A 7,500-nucleotide genomic window follows, 5' to 3' on the forward strand; every position below is an offset into this window, starting at 1 on the left:
ACTTGTGTCTTGCTGCTAGGCCGCTGAGTGAGTGAGTGTGGGACCAGCGTCCCACTGACTTTGGGCTGGCCTAGAGGGCAGCACCTGAGTGCCGCGAAATATGAACTAAGCTGGCAGACAGCATAGGCTGTCTGTACAGACAGTACAGGCAGTGTACATCATTGTATCATACCACAATTCTGGTATGCTGTCATTGTAATGTACCACAGTGCTGGTATGCTGTCATTGCAATGTACCACAATGCTGGTATGCTGTCATTGTAATGTACCATATTGCTGGTATGCTGTCATTGTAATGTACCACAATGCTGGTATTCTGTCATTGTATTGTACCATAGTGCTGGTATGCTGTCATTACAATGTACCACAATGCTGGTATCCTGTCACTGAAGAATGTCTGAATCCTGGCATATCATCATTGTGTTTCGTATACAATGACTTTTATGCATACCAACCTCGGGTTATTCCTTCATCGTGGAATATTATCAGAGTACTATCTCAATAATATACTCATTTGGACTTTCGCATTGTGAGTGGTATACCATCGTTTTGGTTTGTCCTCATTGTGTTATATTCTTACCATGATATATCTGCTTTGCGGTATATCATTACGAAGTATACCATCAATAAAATAATGTATTCTCAATGATGTATTCCATCTATATAGTATATCAACATTGATGTATAATATCATTTTGGTATACCACATTGAACTGCATCATCCTTGAGATATACTCATACGGTTGTATACCACTTTTTGTTTCATTTGTGGTAAACTGACACTGAGGTATTCCATTTTCGTAAACCTTAATTTGTAAAATCAACTTGAAATTATATCCTTGTAATATACCGTCATTGTAGTTTACCTTCAGTGACTATCATCACTTTTTCTGGGATGCCATTATTATTATTTTTTTTAAACACGTCGGCCGTTTCCCACCTAGACAGGGCGACCCAAAAACAAAGAAAGAAAAACCTAGAGAGAAAGAAAAAACTTTTCGTCATCATTCAATACTTTTAGCATCATTCATACATAATCACACAACCTCCTTTGAAGTACAGGCATTGTATTTCCCACTTTCAGTACTAAAGTCCGGCTAACCGGTTTCCCTGAATCTCTTCACAAAATATTACCCTGCTCACACTCCAACAGCTCGTCAGGTGCCAGAAACTATTTGTCTCCATTCATTGCTATCTAGTACACTCACACAAACTTGCTGGAAGCCCAAGCCCTTCGCCCACGAAACCTTCCTTACCCCACTCCCTCTAATGTTTCCTAGGACGACTCCTACCCCGCCTTGCTTTCCCTGCAGGTTTATACGCTTTCCAACTCATTCTTTGTTTCTTTCTCTCTAAATGACCAAACCACCTCAACAATCCCACTTCAACCCTCTGGCTAATATTTTTATTAGCTCTGCACCTCCTAATTCCCGCACTACAAATTCTTTGCATAATATTAACACCATACATTACCTTTAGACAGGACATCTCCACTGCCTCCAACTGCCTCCTCGTTGCAGCATTTATAACCCAAGCTTCGCACCCATGTAAGAGTTAGTACCACTATACTCTCGCACATTACCTTCTTTGCCTCCATGGATAACGTTTTTTTGTCTCCACAGATGCATCAACGAACCACTTACCTTTTTTCTTTCATAAATTCTATGGTTAACCTCATCCTTCATAAACCCATCAGCTGACATATCAACTTCCAATATGTGAAAACAGTCCCTTCTTCCATACTCCCTCCTTCCAATGTGATACCCAATTTTTCTTTATCTAAGATGGTTTATACCCTTATCACCATACTCTTATCTACATTCACTTTCAACTTTCTACCTTTACACACCTCCCAAACTCTTTCACTGACCTTTGTACAGTATTATCAGTAAAAAGTAACTGTGTCAACTCACATTTTACATTTGATTCCCCATAATTTAATCCCACTCCTCGCCCCAAAACCCTAGCATTTACTTCTTTCACAACCCCATCTATAAATATGTTAAACAACCATAATGACATTACACATCCTTGTATAACACTTTTACTGAGGAAGTAATCTCCCTCTCCCCTACACACCCTCACCTGAGACTCACTATCCTCATAAAAACTGTTTACAACATTAAGTAACTTACTACCTATTCCATACACTTGCAACATCTGCTACATTGCTCCCTGTCCACTCTATCACATGCTTTTTCTAAATCCATAAATGCAATGAAAGCTTTCCTACGTTCATATACATGCTTCAATGTAAACACCTGATCTACACATCCCCTACACATTCTAAAGTCTCCTTGCTCATCTGCAATCCTGTTCTCTGTCTTACCTTTAATTCCTAGTACTGCTACTACCGCTACTTCTACTATTTCTACTCTTTTCATATTATTTTTACTTTTAAGTCCCTTATATCTTCCACCCCCGCCTCCTCCCGCCTATATACTGGTTCCCTTCCCTTCTCTCTTCTGTGTAACTTGTTAATGGTCAGAGTCAGACCGAAACTTCGTCATAAATTTATTTCTCTTGTGTACTGATTATTTGTTTATATATATATATATATATATATATATATATATATATATATATATATATATATATATATATATATATATATATATATATATATATATATATATGTATATGCAAAACAACCACTCTGAAAGAATAGAGAAATTCCAAGCGCTTTCGTGACTACTCACATTATCAAGGAACTATGAAAGTAAAGTATCCAAGGAAGCTATATAAGGGGTCTGGCCAGCACCTCACTATCAGATCCCACAACGGTTAAACACCTGACGAGCGCCGACCCAACTTGGATAGGTCCTTTGCACAACTCTCCCACATACTATTCTACCCAAGAAAATTTAAAAATTATTGTTTGTCCAGTGTATTATTAAATTTTTCCCAAATTCTATTAATTATAAATGGATCTAATTTATATAAACCAAAGGAAATATTCATATTATTGTCAAAACTGCTTTTTATGAAACAAGATTCAATTATATTCCTGTCGACCATGGACTTGCTTGATACTACTTTCTCAACTTTTTGAAAATCAATTGGATGGTTAAAATCTCTTACATGAATAAATAGAGCATTGGAATCTTGTCTAGTTCTAATGCTATATTTATGTTGTTTTAATCTTAATTCGAGATTTTTACCAGTTTGACCGTAATAAACTTTATCGCAAATTTTACAAGGAATCTTATAGACACATCCATCAGCATTTTGGGGGGAATTCTTTATCAAAAGTTTTTTTTACTGTATCAAGAATTTTGAATACAACTTTAATATTAAACGTCTTAAGAAGAGAAGGCATATCAACCAAGTTTTCATGGTAAGGGAGAATCAACATATTTTTAGTTGAATAAGGCTGGTTGTCCCTTTTTGGATTGTAAAAAGTATTTCTAGCAACTTTAAAAGATTTATCAATTATATTTCTTGGGTATTTTAAATCATTACCTATTTCATAAATTTTGGATATTTCCTCATCTATGAACTCAAGACTACAAATTCGTAAAGCTCTCAAAAACATTGATGAGAAAACAGACAGTTTGACTCTATCTTGATGCAAGGAATAATAGTGGACATAGGAACAGTTATTTGTAGGTTTTCTGTAAATTTTAAATTTGAATTCATTATTACCCTTAATAATTAAAACATCTAGAAAAGGCAATGAGTTATTTTCTTCAAACTCAACAGTAAAGTTTATAGAATGGGCTAAGCTATTTAATTTTCCAAGGAAATGGTGTATATCTACATTTTTGGGCATAAGAAACAAAATATCATCAAAATATCTGAACCATTTAGCTCTATTAGGGAGGATTGTGTTAATCAGCCTTGTTTCAAAAAATTCCATGTATAGGTTACTAAGAACAGGTGAAAGAGGATTTCCCATTGCCATACCAAACTTCTGAGTGTAAAACTTATCATTAAATACAAATTTTGCATCAACAATGCAAAGTTTAATAAGTTTAATGATAGTAGGAACTGGCAATGGTAAATCATAGTTAACGAGTTCTTCAGATAAGAAACTTAATAAATCATCAACAGGAACTTTCGTAAACAAGGAAGTAACATCAAAACTAACCATGTTAAAATCATTTAAGTCAGTCAAGGAGCTTAATTTATCAACCAAGTCTATGGTGTTTTTAACATTAAAGTTACTGTTTACTGTGATCTTATTGCACATATATATATATATATATATATATATATATATATATATATATATATATATATCTCGATATGTGTGTGTGTGTGTGTGTGTGTGTGTGTGTGTGTGTGTGTGTGTGTGTGTGTGTGTGTGTGTGTGTGTGTGTGTCGTGCCGAATATGTAAAACTGGTCAATTAGCAAGAACTCGTTTAAAATTAAGTCCTTTCTAAAATTTTCCCTTATACGTTTAAAGATATATTTTTTTCATTAATGATAATGTAAAAACTTTATAGTTTTGCACCAATAAAATCTTAGAAAACTTACCTAACCTTATTATAAAAAGAAAAATTTATTTCAGCCTAACCCAACTAAATATATTTTAGATTTGTTTACAATAATTTAATACTAAACAAACACAGTGAAATATATTTTTTTCGTTAGGTTTAGAATGATTTTGGCGAAATTATTGCATACACAAATTTTCACTCGTCTTATATGGCAAGATGAGCGTTGCTATTTAAGCCAAAATCGCAAGTTCTGCCTATTCGGCACGACACACATATATATATATATATATATATATATATATATATATATATATATATATATATATATATATATATATATTTTTTTATTTTTTTATTATTATCACACCGGCCGATTCCCACCAAGGCAGGGTGGCCCGAAAAAGAAAAACTTTCACCATCATTCACTCCATCACTGTCTTGCCAGAAGGGTGCTTTACACTACAGTTTTTAAACTGCAACATTAACACCCCTCCTTCAGAGTGCAGGCACTGTACTTCCCATCTCCAGGACTCAAGTCCGGCCTGCCGGTTTCCCTGAATCCCTTCATAAATGTTACTTTGCTCACACTCCAACAGCACGTCAAGTATTAAAAACCATTTGTCTCCATTCACTCCTATCAAACACGCTCACGCATGCCTGCTGGAAGTCCAAGCCCCTCGCACACAAAACCTCCTTTACCCCCTCCCTCCAACCCTTCCTAGGCCGACCCCTACCCCGCCTTCCTTCCACTACAGACTGATACACTCTTGAAGTCATTCTGTTTCGCTCCATTCTCTCTACATGTCCGAACCACCTCAACAACCCTTCCTCAGCCCTCTGGACAACAGTTTTGGTAATCCCGCACCTCCTCCTAACTTCCAAACTACGAATTCTCTGCATTATATTCACACCACACATTGCCCTCAGACATGACATCTCCACTGCCTCCAGCCTTCTCCTCGCTGCAACATTCATCACCCACGCTTCACACCCATATAAGAGCGTTGGTAAAACTATACTCTCATACATTCCCCTCTTTGCCTCCAAGGACAAAGTTCTTTGTCTCCACAGACTCCTAAGTGCACCACTCACTCTTTTTCCCTCATCAATTCTATGATTCACCTCATCTTTCATAGACCCATCCGCTGACACGTCCACTCCCAAATATCTGAATACGTTCACCTCCTCCATACTCTCTCCCTCCAATCTGATATTCAATCTTTCATCACCTAATCTTTTTGTTATCCTCATAACCTTACTCTTTCCTGTATTCACCTTTAATTTTCTTCTTTTGCACACCCTACCAAATTCATCCACCAATCTCTGCAACTTCTCTTCAGAATCTCCCAAGAGCACAGTGTCATCAGCAAAGAGCAGCTGTGACAACTCCCACTTTGTGTGTGATTCTTTATCTTTTAACTCCACGCCTCTTGCCAAGACCCTCGCATTTACTTCTCTTACAACCCCATCTATAAATATATTAAACAACCACGGTGACATCACACATCCTTGTCTAAGGCCTACTTTTACTGGGAAAAAATTTCCCTCTTTCCTACATACTCTAACTTGAGCCTCACTATCCTCGTAAAAACTCTTCACTGCTTTCAGTAACCTACCTCCTACACCATACACTTGCAACATCTGCCACATTGCCCCCCTATCCACCCTGTCATACGCCTTTTCCAAATCCATAAATGCCACAAAGACCTCTTTAGCCTTATCTAAATACTGTTCACTTATATGTTTCACTGTAAACACCTGGTCCACACACCCCCTACCTTTCCTAAAGCCTCCTTGTTCATCTGCTATCCTATTCTCCGTCTTACTCTTAATTCTTTCAATTATAACTCTACCATACACTTTACCAGGTACACTCAACAGACTTATCCCCCTATAATTTTTGCACTCTCTTTTATCCCCTTTGCCTTTATACAAAGGAACTATGCATGCTCTCTGCCAATCCCTAGGTACCTTACCCTCTTCCATACATTTATTAAATAATTGCACCAGCCACTCCAAAACTATATCCCCACCTGCTTTTAACATTTCTATCTTTATCCCATCAATCCCGGCTGCCTTACCCCCTTTCATTTTACCTACTGCCTCACGAACTTCCCCCACACTCACAACTGGCTCTTCCTCACTCCTACAAGATGTTATTCCTCCTTGCCCTATACACGAAATCACAGCTTCCCTATCTTCATCAACATTTAACAATTCCTCAAAATATTCCTTCCATCTTCCCAATACCTCTAACTCTCCATTTAATAACTCTCCTCTCCTATTTTTAACTGACAAATCCATTTGTTCTCTAGGCTTTCTTAACTTGTTAATCTCACTCCAAAACTTTTTCTTATTTTCAACAAAATTTGTTGATAACATCTCACCCACTCTCTCATTTGCTCTCTTTTTACATTGCTTCACCACTCTCTTAACTTCTCTCTTTTTCTCCATATACTCTTCCCTCCTTGCATCACTTCTACTTTGTAAAAACTTCTCATATGCTAACTTTTTCTCCCTTACTACTCTCTTTACATCATCATTCCACCAATCGCTCCTCTTCCCTCCTGCACCCACTTTCCTGTAACCACAAACTTCTGCTGAACACTCTAACACTACATTTTTAAACCTACCCCATACCTCTTCGACCCCATTGCCTATGCTCTCATTAGCCCATCTATCCTCCAATAGCTGTTTATATCTTACCCTAACTGCCTCCTCTTTTAGTTTATAAACCTTCACCTCTCTCTTCCCTGATGCTTCTATTCTCCTTGTATCCCATCTACCTTTTACTCTCAGTGTAGCTACAACTAGAAAGTGATCTGATATATCTGTGGCCCCTCTATAAACATGTACATCCTGAAGTCTACTCAACAGTCTTTTATCTACCAATACATAATCCAACAAACTACTGTCATTTCGCCCTACATCATATCGTGTATACTTATTTATCCTCTTTTTCTTAAAATATGTATTACCTATAACTAAACCCCTTTCTATACAAAGTTCAATCAAATATATATATATATACATATATATATATATATATATATATATA

This window comes from Cherax quadricarinatus, chromosome 58, assembly GCF_038502225.1.
Source record: "Cherax quadricarinatus isolate ZL_2023a chromosome 58, ASM3850222v1, whole genome shotgun sequence".
NCBI classification, from domain to species: Eukaryota; Metazoa; Arthropoda; class Malacostraca; order Decapoda; family Parastacidae; genus Cherax; species Cherax quadricarinatus.